At 35.5% G+C, this 15,475-nt stretch overlaps 1 protein-coding gene across 15 annotated transcripts in view; it reads left to right on the forward strand.

Annotated features, from left to right (window-relative positions):
* The window catches only part of kcnma1a (potassium large conductance calcium-activated channel, subfamily M, alpha member 1a), a 733,327-nt gene that overhangs the window by 416,891 nt on the left and 300,961 nt on the right, over positions 1-15,475 (forward strand). The gene's annotated exons all lie outside the window — the stretch shown is intronic.

A 15,475-nucleotide genomic window follows, 5' to 3' on the forward strand; every position in this document is an offset into this window, starting at 1 on the left:
TGACAAGACAGAGATGACAGTTCCGTCTCACAATTAAAAGAATGCAAACATATCTTCCTCTTCAAAGGAGTGTGCGTCAGGAGCACAGAATGTCAGAGAGATAGAGAAAAGCAAACAAATCAACAGGGCTGTTTGGCTTTTAAGTATGCGAAGCACCGTGGCACAAAGCTGTTGAAGGCGGCAGCTCACACCCCCTCGTCAGGAGCAGAGAAAGAGAGATAGAGAGAGACAGAGTTTGTTTTTCAATCAAAAATCAATACGTGCCCTTCGAGCTTTTAAGTATGCGAAGCACCGTGCAGCATGTCGCTTCAGGAAGCAGCTGCACAAAAAATAGCAATGTGAAGATAATATTTCAGCATTTTTAGACGAGCGTCCGTATCGTCTAGGTGTGCGAACAGCCCCCCTGCTCAATCCCCCTACGTCAGGATCAGAGAAAGTCAGCGCAAGAGAGAGAGAAAAGTAAGCTGGGTAGCTTCTCAGCCATCTGCCAATAGCGTCCCTTGTATGAAATCAACTGGGCAAACCAACTGAGGAAGCATGTACCAGAAATTAAAAGACCCATTGTCCGCAGAAATCCACGAACCAGCAAAAAATCTGCGCTATATATTTAAATATGCTTACATATAAAATCCGCGATGGAGTGAAGCCGCGAAAGGTGAAGCGCGATATAGCGAGGGATTACTGTATGTAGGTAACTTACTGGAGTGTATGATCCGTCTACTCAAGTCACAAGATTGATTAAAAATGGAACATTGGAAAAAGTTCTTCAGTGAAGAATGCTATACAAGTATACATTAAGTTGATGTATCTTAAAAAAAGTCCTCCACAAGCATTTCCAACCCATGCATCCATCGGTTTACTGACCCCAATTAATCCTCTTTAGAATTATAGGAAACCTGATTTTGTGATAACAGCTTTTGGCGCTTCACAACCACCAACCCTAGATAGTGTGTCAGTCCATCACACGGCATATCCACACACACAGTCAGACTCAGTCATAACAGGGTAATTTAAAAATATCAAGTAATAGGATGTGCAGTTCTTTGTTTTACCCCCCAAAATCCCAAACTGTGAGTAGAAAAACATACTTAGGGCTCGTTTATACTTCACACTCATTTGATGCGTCCTCTGAGCAGGTCCTCAGAAATTAATGTGACGCGTGCGCGAGTTGCAGTACCAGCAAAAATTCGGGGGGGCGCAGTGTGATACAAGTTGGAATGTGACGTCAGAGTCTCGGTTTACTATCTACATGTGACAGAAAGCCTCTATGCGGATCCCACTGGATTGATATGTGTGCTTCGATGTTTGATAAATGGTTCGATGTGGTGAAGCAAAATGTCCACATGCAAATGCATTTGTGGTGCGTTTATATTCAAGCATTGCATTGTCCCGATCATAATGACGCGATACATTTAAATAGTCTCACATGCCATCTTTTATGCTGTCTTGTTTTTCTGGGGCTTCCTCCTGACCTGACAGCAGTGGCAAACAGCAATAGATCACCACATAGAACACATTAAATATATGATATTCCAACTCTCTGCACATTTAGAATCCTTAGATTTATGCTTGATATCACTTTCATGATGAAATGCATTAAAGTATGTATGTTACATTTTACAGATAAGTCGTTAATTTCATTTTAATAATGACTACTGTTAATAATTACACACATGGGGGTGACACAGTGGCAGAGCGGTAGCACTGCTGTCTCGCAGGGAGTCACATCGCTGGTATTTCCTGCCTGGAGTTTACATCTTTTCCTGCTGGGTTTCCATAGTGTGCTCCGGTTTCCTTCCAAAGATATGCAGATGACGCTAGTGTATGCGAGTGCTTGTATTCACCTTGCAATGAGCTGCCCCGTCCAGGGATTGTTTCTGCCTTGTGCCCAGTGCTTGCTGAAATGGACACATCCCTGGACTGATGGATTTAATCATTAAACATCCTTTTCAGGGATATTGTGGCAAGGTGTCATCAGAATTTAATGGGTGTTTCAGGGAATTCACAACACAGCGAAGCCGAACCTGTCCTCACCCTGATAATATCTCGCACTGCCACATAGTGGATTCTTCCAGATTTACGTAAAGTACACACGCAAGTATAAACAGTAAAACGCGTGCATAGCAAGAGCGTCCACTGGAGCATGCATTGTGTCACGTGAAATATAAACCCGGCCTTAGACATGAAATGTACCTGCTGTACAGGAGTTTATGAAAATCAAGCTTGTTGTGCTCCCAGGCAGATTTAGGTGTGCTCTCACTTAAGGTTTGCTAGACCCTGCTGCACATTCATATATGCATTTAAACAATTGCAAGTCCTGTATTTGCAAAATCTTATGTATTCCAATCATTGGAATAGATTTTTTCTTACCTGCAACCATCTTTGCATTTTATGATCTTTTATGCTTTTTAAGCTTGAATGGAACAAAAATGTGTAAATATACCCATTGTTCATTGTTCAGGATAATGAAGTGCAGTGAGACAGCAAAGTTTGGCATACTGTACTACGGAATATTAGATACATTGATACTACCTTCCTGAGTCCTCCCTGCGTTGAGTTTGCATGTTCTCCACATGTCTTCATGGGTTTCCTTTGGGTGCTCCGGTTTCCTCCCACAGTCCAAAGACATGCAGGTTAGGTGCATTGGCGATCCAAAATTGTCCCTAGTATGTGCCCGGCAGTGGGCTGGCGCCCTGCCTGGGGTTTGTTTCCTGTCTTGTGCCCTATGTTGGCTGGGATTGGCTCCTACAGACCCTGTGGTTAGGATATAGCGGGTTGGATAATGGATGGATGGATGATACTATCTTTGTGGAAATATAAAATGTTAAATATCAATGTATATTTTGAATATATTTTAAAGTCATTATAAAAATGTTGCCTTTCAAAATAAATGCAAAAGTTAAGACTGCTACTGGGTCATGGTTTAGCTTATTTTTCCAGTACAGCAGAAGAAACAGATAATGGATAAAGAATATGCAATTTCCAACTTTTTGGCAATATATAAGGAGCTGTAGGGATTTAATCCTTGAGCCTTGAAGTTGTCATTAGCAAGAAAAATCACCCCACTTTACCATTCCCAGACCTTTGTTTGAAATGTATTATCTATTAATTCTTGCACATACTGTATGCATACAGTCCTTCTTTCACAGCAATATGAGTCTTTACATAGAATGTTAAATACTACAAAATTACTTTTGTAGTTAGATCTCAACTTTAGATGTCAAAGCTATGCTTAGAATATATTTAAACACACAGCATTGAAACATAATATTGTATTTTCTTAAAATTAAGCATTTTTCAAACATTAACATTTTACTATATATGATCCTGAAGACAGTTTTAACTTAACAAAACTATGTATAGTAAATACTATATATTATACTTTGAGGAAAACATAAGACAATATACCCATAGTATTAAAAGATTTTCTAATTAAGAACATATATTTGCTGAACTTTAATTTTAAGAGCAACAATGTATACATAACTCGTTATTTTTAAATCCAAACATATAGGTATACTTATACACACTGTCAGTAATTATATCTGTCATCAGGGCAACCTGAAGTATCTTATTAATTGCTGTGTTTTGAAAATTTGCTAACAGTCAGAGCTAATTATCATATGAGGCAACATATGTGTGTGTGGCCTTTAAAAAAGGGATCAGCTGGGAATGCAGTGCTGGAGGCAAAATCCTGGAAGAACATAGAAAGAGTGAGAATGAGAGACAGAGAGAGAAAGAAAGAAAGAGATTTTGTCTCTGGGTGGCACACTTGATAATGCTTATTTAGAAAAATATGTGAATATACAATATCAGAATGACACACCGTTGTTTACTATATAGTTAACCGGTTAAAGAGGACAAATAGAAAGGTCAGCATGTCTCAGTTGGGAGGGAGGGATTTTGTATTTACTGTAATGAGTACAGTTTGTTGAATAAATGTATTTTTGAACTAATGATTTTTTGCCCTCCAAGAGTAAGTTGGCATAATCTATATGAACTATACAAAAAATACATAAATGTAGTCCATTTCATACTTAGTAAATCATCTTGCAATTGTTCTAAGTAATATAAAATGATAAAGTAAATAATTGTATTAAATGTACAAATATTCTGTGCATATATTTGTATTTTAAAAGGTAACACTTTAAATATCTGACGTTCATTCTCAGCCTATTATGGTTGTGATTTTTTTTTCTTTGAGCACCATTTTATAATTTCCAGCATATTCCTATCCAGCACCGTGGCCTTGGCTATCTTTGCTGCAGGCATTATTTTTTTCTTCTGTCTTTTTTGTGTAGCAATATCAACCCAAATGCTGTTGCAGTTCTGCTTCATTAAATTTCACTAAAAGCCTCAAGACTTAATTTATTTCACATGCACAGTTTCTCCTAGAAGAAGAACATACACTTGCTCAAACAATTTTAACTTTTTTTTTTTTTCGTGGAGTTGGTGGCTGTCAGTGTGTTTAGTTTTCAATTTCACATAGGAGTTATGAGAACAGAACAAGTCCCGAATGCTTTTATTTTAATCATTGTGAGCAACTTACTCATTTTGAAGTTAATCATGACTGTTTTCCTATTGAAAAAACTCAGAAAATTGCCTTGCTGCTTTGAAAAGATACCTTGAGTAATTGATCAACATAATGTCATTCCACTTTCTATAAATAAGAGCAGTGTGCTCCATGATATTGGACATAAAATTAACAAATTACAAAAGCAGAAGCAGTACTAATAACACTAACACAGTGACATACCAAGTTAACATGGACAGCCTGAAAAAATGTTACATTTCTCAGCTGTGTTCATTTTTTGGGAGTGCTAGTCTGATTGTGCTTGGCCTGACTTGACAAGTGCATTCTTAGCCTCCACACTGGAGAATCTCACATTCTATTAACTTCAGCACTTCAGTAGTATTGATAATATACAGGATATAACCATCTTATCAGTGGCAGACTACAAATCCAGTGCGTGCCTGCTGATCTGTATAGAAACAGCACTTACAGGTATTCGTTTTTTCAAATTTTAAGGTCAAGATTTTAAAAATACCTTTAGTCTGGCAAAATCAATGTGTCTTTTGCCTGTGTCTCCTGTTACTTACAGTTTCACCATTTACATTTTCTTCCACATTTAATTTATAGATGTATGAATAGGCAGCAATATTTCAAACTATTTGCCATTGATACTAGAGTGATTTTCATATTTTACTTTAAAATATTTGCTGTTTGTTTTTTAATTTCTGAGTGAATATTAGGAACTATGTTAAAGTTATTGATTTAACAGTATGTGTTTTTCTTTTTCTTTTGAAGTAGTAATGTAAGAGAAGGTGCCTGCAAGAAGATTCAAAGCTTCATTTCACAGTGTTGTTAAGAGATAAATTATTTTGAAATTTTACCTTCCTGTAAACTGTTTCTCCAAAACCAATTGGTCTCCTTGGAAGAGCATATTCTGTGATGGGAGAATTTCTCGAAACTTTGTCACATCTCACTGGGAAGCAAGACTATCATTTAAAGATATTCTTAAATAATTTAAATATATTTTGAAATATGTAAAGATATCTCATATTTAAAATATTTTAGATATCTTCATATATTTATTTATCAATATTTTAAAATGTTTTGTGATCTCTATATAATTTAAACATATCTTAAATCACCAAAATAAGATATCTACAACTTATTTCAAGAAGCAATCATTTAAAATATATTTAAGATGCAATTAACTTAAAATATCTATAAATAATTCACAGATATCTGTAAATCATTTTGGAGTGACACTTCATAGGAGTGACATAACAAAGGAGTGACATAAATACCGTATTAAAGGAGTAACATTTTATTGGAGTGACATAACGATGGAGTGACAAATTATGATTAAAATTTTATTTAAAAAAACAAAAATTATAAAAATTAAGATGTTATTAAAAAAAGCTAGAACCACTGAATTGTTAATATATTTTAAATTTGTTTACAATTCTTGTTCTCCATCACTGAAATTATCTTCCACCTCATAATCGTTTACATTTCTTGAACTGAAATGCAAATTGTGCGCAATTCCACGAAGGTATTCGTTGACAGGGACGGTTCCATGTCTCTTGACAACAGTTGCAAGCCTCTCTTCCCTCTGGATTTGTTCTTTCTTCTTCTTTGTTAAATTATTCCCTGCAATCAGACACTCCACCTGTTGGTTTGTGTGGCATTTTTTTTTTTTTTTATGAATTCCTTTATCATTGAATAAACTCCCAAGTAATAACGTTCAACGACTGTTTCGAACCGCGTGTGCCAAGCCTCCAAGTTGTTGTTTGTTCTTGGAAGGTTGTAGGCTCGAAGATGATGGATACTCCAAATCGTGGTGGATGATGCAATTGATTTCATCTTGGTCTTTCTCTTCCACGTGCGAAATAATGATTGTTGTTTCGGGATTGTTGGTGTCAGTAGATATATCCTCTGAATGCTAGCTTATCTTTACCCATTTGGGATTTTACAAATTGATATTCATCCATTATGGGCTACACACAATAATTTGTTATCTTGCTTCAACAGAGAGCAGGAACACAACTGAAAGTATGCTCGCCGAAAAAATCGTTGTCACCTCACCTACCACACACAACTGAAAGTACGGTCATCACTCCTTTGAAATGTACTGTATATCTGAGGTTTCACTTTTGTTACGTAACTCCTATGACCTGTCACTCCTTTAATAGGACTGCTCCAAAATGTTAAGTGATCATTTCAAGATGCCTTCAAAATACATGATACAGTCAAGATATTTTTGAATCATGACCTCTTCTTCTAAAGATATCTGTAATTAATTTAAAGATGTCTTTAATGAAATACTGATATCTGTTAAGCACTTCCTGTTTATTTAAAGGTATCTTTAAAATGATTTACAGAAGCTGTATCTTCATATTGATTTCAGATTTTTTTATGTCGCTTCCTCTGTATAGAAACATAGGCACATTCAGGAGCATCTCTTTAATCATTCAAACACAGTTGGACTAGTTTGGACGGAGATAGAGAATGTTATGTTACTGTTGGTCAACATTTCTAGTAATAAAATCAGTACTGAAATCCAAAGTACACTACTTTATTAAACTCGTTTGGACATGAGAGCAGTAATGACTTAAAGAAATGGCATCCTGTCAGCCTGTAGATGTCAAAATACAGCCATCACACTTCATATTATACTATTTCATGACCTTCATTCAGGTGAAATGAGTTTGGGGTTAAGAAAAATGTGTGCTTATTGCATTTGACCACTCAAATGCTTCTTAAAGAAAAGACCCTAATGTAAAATGAATGAAAATGTATGTGGCCATGCCGTTAGCAGGCTATGCTTTCAGTTTAATTTGCCCCTTTAATGATCAGGCAGCACAACAACTGCTACCACAGTACACATTTTCCCAAACTTTATGCACTCCTCTCAGAATCTTCTCATCTAAATCATTGCAATTTTTAGATGTTTTTGCATTAAGCTAGTCTACAAATATCTTGGATGACAAGGTGAGGAGTGATAAACATTTTGTTTATAAAAATGTGATTTAAGGTGGCATCATCTTTGAATACAGAAAACAGACCTTAAGGGGCAACCAAACTGTCTTCCATAGTTAGTTTTGTTTGTCACTTTAGTGATCACACTGCCTTAATTGACTACAGTTAATCAAGCCAAGCACCACTTAGTGCGCATTTGGATACTTAATACAGAAACGATAAACTTTAATATGTAGGAAGAAAACTAAAACTGAAGTGAAGCTGCAGCTTTTACACTTACTATGTGTAGGCAGCACATTTTTCTTAGGAAGCATCTTAATCATTCCACATTACCAACTGGTAGCAATTGGAACTGTAGGAGATAATCTGCCGGTGGCATAGTGCTGTGCATTGGAGGGCATTTTCAGTATAAAGTATGCAAATGTTCTGCTGCATTAAACACACAGTCACCTTAGCCTAACACAACACGTTCTAACCTTGAATATATAAAGCACTGTTCCACTTTACTGTTTTATGTAGTTTGAGACTAAAGTCATTTCAAGATATCCTAAAATGGCCAAACAAAGAAAAATACTTTTAAATAGCAAACTGGAAAAATCTGCAAAACCAAATGATCATTTTCAGATATCTTGCAGTGATATTTAGATATTGTTAAATTATTTGAAACTAGTTTTGTAAATAGTTTAAAAATACATAACTTGAACATAATAACATGCTAAAGTCATCCCTATAACAGTACTAAGAGAAGCACAACTGTTGTGAGCAAAGAGAAAACAACTCATCCTGAAGGACTCAATATCCATGGAGAAAAAAAAAATGGAGATGCCAACTTCAGTAGTTGAAAAGTCAAAACAAAAATCCTGTCTGCCTATATAACTTGCAAATGTTACCGTCCATAATCTTAAATAACATGTGCCACATGATGCCATGTGTAGCGTTGCCATCATATGTGCATAGCATAACATTCAGATGTATGTAGGGACTTACAGTAGTTAACTGATTTGAAAGATGGTACATTTTACATATTTTAAATACTTCATCAAACAGTTAGCTATCACATTTTTGTGCGTTACATTTTTTGTAACAATAAATCATATTCATATAATATAGTCAATCAGTGATGTGCAGTGAGGTTCATGGCTAGTGAGACACTGAGTCACTCCTTCAGAGTGAGATTTACAAATATATGAACCCAAAAGAGTAGCTTATTCACTATTCAATTGGCAGCATGCACATTGACTTCTGGTTATGTTTCATATCGCATCAGCATTCTTTACACACAGATAGGTAAGGCACATGTTTGGCTAAGAAAGAACATTACATTTATAGTGGTGAGAGAGAGCAGAGAGAGCACATTTGCTCTGCAACCTCCATGTGTTCTAAATTTGCCTTTGCAATTCCACAGTTCATACTCATACAATACAAATGAAAGTATAGATTGGTGTATAAAAAAAAGGATTTTAATTTTGACCTTGATTGAAATATTTTGTTGTTTTTAAAAGCTTTTAATTCTGATTTTTTAATCAATTTTAATACAGACTGTTCAACCAAACATTTTTTATAAAATTGAAAACCGTTTATGGTCTTACCTTTATTTGTAAATGAAGTCCATGCACCGATCCTTCTCCATGAAAATCTCCGTCACTTTCTTGTTAAAGTCCTCTTTATTTTTCCTTTTGTTTTAAAAGTCTCTCCACCTCAATGGAGGTGTTCACCAAGAAGAACAGCAGCAACGAGCACCTTTTGGGCTCACATCCGCTCCTTCAGTTCGACACGGTACTGTCTGCCTCACCTTGTGCCTTTTCACTGCGCTTTTATATCGATCAGAAATACTAAATATGTCACACACATTCATTAAAGATATTAGTGAGACTGTGGAAATTCAGGGTGTATGTATAATAAACATGTCTGCAAACATTATATTGGCGACATACAGAGAAACAACAACAGGCACACGCCAATTGCATGCATCAACCCAGAATGTGAAGAAGAGCACAGTCTGAGGTGAGGTGAGGCTCGTTGCTTCCACACCTCATGTTTTTACCCCGTATTTGAACAGGAAATGTGAAAATTCAGTGATTTTGACTATGCAAATGATCAAAATTATTGGAATCATACAGAAAACAAATATATAGCACAGACCAGTGGACAAATTTATTTTATGTTATCATTATTAGTTTTTTTACTTTTCATGAAGAGCCTCACCTGCCTCCCCTGACCTCACATCGCTGTAGGCAAGTGCATTAATTATCAGACTACGTTAAAAATGTGCTTTTTAACAGCACTTTACAATATCATGTAGTTAGAAATGTAGCCCAAATGCGCTTGTGATGGCTCAAAATCTTTCATAGACAGCAGATTCCAATTCAAGCAATGTAAAAATTGATTGATATGCTGTTAGTTGTTGATTGTCTGTGGCTAACTAACTGTTCAAATATGTTAAACATAACATTTTTAAAAGAATTACCTGATAAAGAGCTAAAATCTCTGTTGAATAGTCAAGGTCTGGAAATTTGCTGATAAATTGTGGTGTCACAGAAATATTGAATTATTATGTATATTTGTTTGTATTTAAAAATAAGTATTTTTTTTTAATAACAAATGGAATTCCAAAAATATAAAAACTTCAGTAACCACCCCAAACAAGTAGCTAATGCAGTAAATACAATCCAGGGTTTGTCATGTGTTTCTCGGCCAAGCCAACTCGTTCAGCACATTGCAGACTCAAGTTCTGCTGTGTCCTTGGTATTTGCAGCACAATCAACATCTCAGTAGGCTGTAGAAACTGTACACCACAGAACAGTCCTTGTTTGTTACCCACAGCTGTGACCTTCAGTCCGCATATCAACTGCAGTTCCTTTTCTAAACCCATCCGCTGTTTATATTAATAAAGGGAGCTTCCATGTAATAAAACACCTTTTAGTTGCAGGTTAATAATATCTGTTCTTTACAATAATAAATATTCAGATAATGTAGCCGAGTTTTTCTTTTTGTGAAATGTAAATACTGAGCATGTATTTGTTTACTCCAGGCTTATAGATGAACCCTTACATAATTCCTTTACTCTTCCATTCACTTTTTTTTTTTTTTTTTTAAATCGTTTATTTATGTTAAACTTACCCCAAGCAGCAGGAGAGGCAAGCAGGAGTATGAGTGGCTTACATGCTCTCACACCTCTGCCAGTGTTTTGATTAACTTGTACTGGGATTTTGAGTGGCTGTTAGACTAGTAATAGACAAAAAATAAACTGTACAAGATGAAGTAACCTCTCACAAGGTAAATTTGAAACAGTAAACTAATCCACAACTGAAGCTGCACAGATTGTTTCTCTGTTTTAAGATACATGAGTGTACCTAAAATAGGTTTTAAATAAGGAAAATTAAAGGGAAATCATGCGTAATGGAAAAACACTAAGATTCATGACAACTAGATGGTCAACATGTATGATGAAGATCATCATGTATAGACAATGAACACTACTTCTAATGCTTCAGTGACTGACTATCAGCTTTCATTTTACATTGACTGTAAAACACCATGGATTCTAAGAAGCATTCTGTTTTTGGTGACATGAATATGTGTTTTTTAGGAAAGGCTAGAGGACAGGAAGGAAAATGAGGTTTTAGCATGACTAGGCAGAAGAATTATTGTTACATGGATTGTGTACGTTACCAGGATTATGGGACCGTGACAAAAAACAAAACAAAAATGCAAAAGATGAAGTTAAATGAAGAATAGCAAAAATTCCTGACTGTATGTATCGTTTCTTCCAACTGACAACTATTTTTGTGAGCTTGACTGCGTTTGACTAAAAAAACTTAGATACTGAGGGCTTAGTGCTGCTGCCTTTTAAATTGTCAGAAACTGATGCCCCAACACCAACAAATGCAGGTCATGTGGGCAACAACAGCCTGTAGAAATGGTAAACAAGATGGTTGCATTCACAAATAGGCAAAATGGGGTGACATAACAAAATAATAACAACACATGATAATTAAAGCAGAGGTGTCCAGGCTAATTGAAGACACTTTACCTTAGAATAGAGTTAATACAGTAATCAAAGCAGAATAGAGACTCATGTTCTTTGATATTTGCATATTATTCGTAATCCCCTTTGGCCTGCAATATGAAATGATTTGTCATGCTGTTATGGATAACTCACCCTTACTGAATGAATCTTTCAGCAGGTCCAATCCCTCCCTAACATAAAGTAGTATTTTCTACAGTATATACTCACCTTATCCTCGTTCTTTGCATTTGACTAGTCCTGTGCTAATGTCCCTTGCCATATGCCCCCTTTGCTGCCTCTTGGGCTTTTTCTGGCTGACGCTACCTTTTCTGGCACTTACTACAATCGTAAACGGCAATTTGTCACACCTGAGCCTACTTTGACACTAATTAGCCCTGATTACCACCATGCCTTCCTACACAAAGCAATTAACACACTAATTAAAGTCATTAAAACAATGTGACAGCTCCTTTCAGATTTTATATTTGTGCAGTATAATGTACTGTAGGTCAATAAGCATAATCTATAATTTAGATGAACACACTTGATATAAATCTAACCAAATTACATAAATAAGAGGAACATTACGTGTGGGTTTAGTTCTCTTCTAATCTTTTTTTTTCTACTCTTCTGCTGTTTTATATGATACTTAATCATTAGCTCCTTTATAAGAATTTAACTCAAATATAGCAATTGCAAAGTAAGAAACTATGTAGCTTTAATTGTTCACTGAATAAGACTAATATTGTTAGAGAGACATAGTGAAGGGTATATCAGAGTACACATTGTCACATAGTTGCCTATGAGCAAAATATTTAAACTGCTAATTAAGGGTCACCATTCTTGTTAAACTAACACATCCTTGGCATAATCAACAGCAGTACATCTGTTTTTCTGATATGACCTTGTTGAAAATCACTACTGCTAAGGAACTGATCCATAAAAAATGTCTTGAAAAGTAAAATTGCCCGGACATGGTTTCTTTAAATTTTTATATTGTTTGATGACATTTAGTCATGAAAACTTTTTTAATGTCTAAACAATTAGCTTAAACTCAAGAAAGGACTTTTTTCACATTTAATTGGTTTTCTTTCATTGATGTCTTCTGTCTATTCGTAATCAATTCTAGTCATCAGTTGGCCCTGTTAAATGTATAATATACTGTGTGTCAATTAATATATTGCATGTGTGGGCTAATGTCTAAGGTCTTGAACTTTAAACCAAAAAGTTGACATTAAACCTAAATGCCTTATCTCTGACTTTTAACCTGCATGTGAACCAGTTGTAAGTTAAGTATTTGATAAATATATTCAAACAAATTTAATATATATTGTAAATCACCTTGGGTAAAGATCTTTGTCAAGACGATAATAAATGTCTAATGATGACCAGTTTTCCCTGGTTCAGGGTATATTTCTATTTGTGTACAATGCAGCTTGAGAATGTCTGAACCCTTAATTTCCCATGCCTTCCTCTACTCAGTTTAATCTTCTTTGAGAATGTTTCCCCATTTGTCGTTATGAAACTACTTCAGCGACTCTAATTATATTATATGACTTACCACATTTTTTCAACTGGTTAGAGACATTGACTTTAGACAATGATTAAAAAATTCTTTGTCTTATTCAGTTATTTCATATGTTTGCCAGAATAGCTGAGATCATTGTCATCCTGGAAGTCTCATTTTCAGCTACTCTCAAGTCAGGGACAAAGGACCAAACATTAACATTACAGTTAAAAGTAAGATAACATTCTCAGATCGTCTTAATCCAAATCACATTTGCCTCACAAAACTGTGATATGAAGAGAAAGGCTGGTTTTCAGTTCAAAGGCCCAGTGCTGATAGAACCCTCTTCTGTGGTGTGCTAAACAGCATTTTCTGGAATTTGTTTATTTAAAGATATTTTAGCCAAAATACATGTATTTGGGACATTGCAGACAACTGAATATCTAACATGTGGATTATGGAACATGAGTAGTGTGAGATTTTTAATTAACAGTTTAATACTTTTTGCTGTTATTCAAGCTGCGTCTCTACTCAAGCCTAGTGAATGAGAAATTTTATTTTCTGTTTTCTTCATGAAAACATGAGCATGAAAGTTTTTCATGGCCATTGCTACAAACGAAATGGAGGAAGTTACTGATACAAAAATTGTTGGTTTTGGTAGAAATATTACTTTCATGTGAATTACTAGCTGTACCCCGTGTCTGAGCCCACATAGTAATGAAACAGGACAAACTTTAAAAATCAATAGACATTGCCACTATATCTGATCGTGTTCAGCTCTGATGGGAGAGTGTTCCCTGCGTGGGGAGAAATGCACATGGCCGTGATATCTCTGGCAATCAGCAGCTACCCTCTAAAACACATGGAGCTCTGATCTCTCTCTCAAAAACGTCAAACGTTACTCCTTAACAATCTGTAGATGATAATGTCTGTTGAACAAACAGGTATTACTAGTTAAGCGGCGGAAAGGTGCACTGCACTCCAACACGTGGCGAGACGTAGACTAACTCGAACAGATGCTGGCGAGTTAATGAGGAAAACCCTGCCCCCCTGCTCTCGGCCCACAGCCACTCTCTTGGATTTGCATAAATACATCGGTACCGCAAGTGAACAATGGTACTTGCGATGAGAGAAGTCACAAAATCAACTGGAAAGTTCAAGCAAAGTATAGAAAACAACCAGATCTAAATCTGTTAAGTAATTCTCTTGTGAAAAGCGGACAGACATACAGACAGAATGCACTTGGACCACAAAATTTTTAAAACCGTTTCTTAGCGAGCACCTATGGGCCAAGGCTAACCTACATTCCAAATTTCAAGTCCCAAGTCATTATGGTTCGGGAGATTTCGTGATGAGTGAGTCAGTGGTATTTGGCTTTTATTTATATATATAGATTAACAGGTTAAGAAGAACTGGTCAAAATGTCTTGAAATTGGTATATTAATTTTTGGAATAGTTTAATAGTTTAAACAAATCTTTTTAAGTGCTTAAAGTTTTCCTATGCTTTGTTATGCTTGTAAACTCAGATTTACTGTAGGCTATGTAGTGTTCCAACAAACTGAACTAACTAGTGAACTTCAGAATTTTGCATTATTCTGGCTTATGCTTATGTTTGAAACCATGATATTAAATGACACATTTCCATCAGCAAAGGTTTGTACTTGTTTTTACTTGGTTTTCTGTATGCCATGAATTAAACAGAGGGATAACATGTTGGTGCAGTCATATCTTAAAGAAACTGGGTTCAGATTTTGGGCCTGCAACTTCTTGTGTGGAATTTACATATTCTCCCAGTGTCTGAAAAGATTTTTCACAGGGTGCAATGATAAGGTCTTCCTTTGACCCTGATTTTTAAATGAAAGAATTGCAATATTCAAAAAGACTCGATCATAACATTTGTATGCACCAGTCCCTTCATGATTCCTGTGTTAAGCTGTGAAACACTCAGTTAAAGGAAAAGGAGAAAACTGAGCCAAAAATATGTATCCCCAGACATTTGCGTTGTTCACCTTTAATCAAAAGCAAAAACTCATTGTGCTTTAAAAATAAATCCCTATTTTTCTTTCTTTCCATTTATCTGATGGATAAATCCTTCCACTGTTCTGCTTTGGAAGAAGCTTTCAATATAAGTAAATGAGCTCTGAATTAGATTTTTACATTGAAATGGCATAATCTCCATAATACATGATTTAGGACTTTTCTGAATTGAAAAAAAAAAGAAATCTTGACAATGCATAATTTCCACTAAAAACGAACATCATCACTTGCTATGCTAGGAAACATTTGGCATTTGGTTTCTCTCTACAATTAAGTATAAACTAATATTTTTAGACCCACTCAATACAATTCAGATTTGCAGAAGGCTGGAGGCTGTCCCGGCAGTGTAAGGTACAAGGAAGAGGTGGGGGTTGATTTGTTTCAAACCTTTTTCTTTTTGTAAAACTTGAGTTATGTGTATGGAGTGTTATTT

Source organism: Erpetoichthys calabaricus, chromosome 2, assembly GCF_900747795.2.
Source record: "Erpetoichthys calabaricus chromosome 2, fErpCal1.3, whole genome shotgun sequence".
Lineage (NCBI taxonomy): Eukaryota > Metazoa > Chordata > Cladistia > Polypteriformes > Polypteridae > Erpetoichthys > Erpetoichthys calabaricus.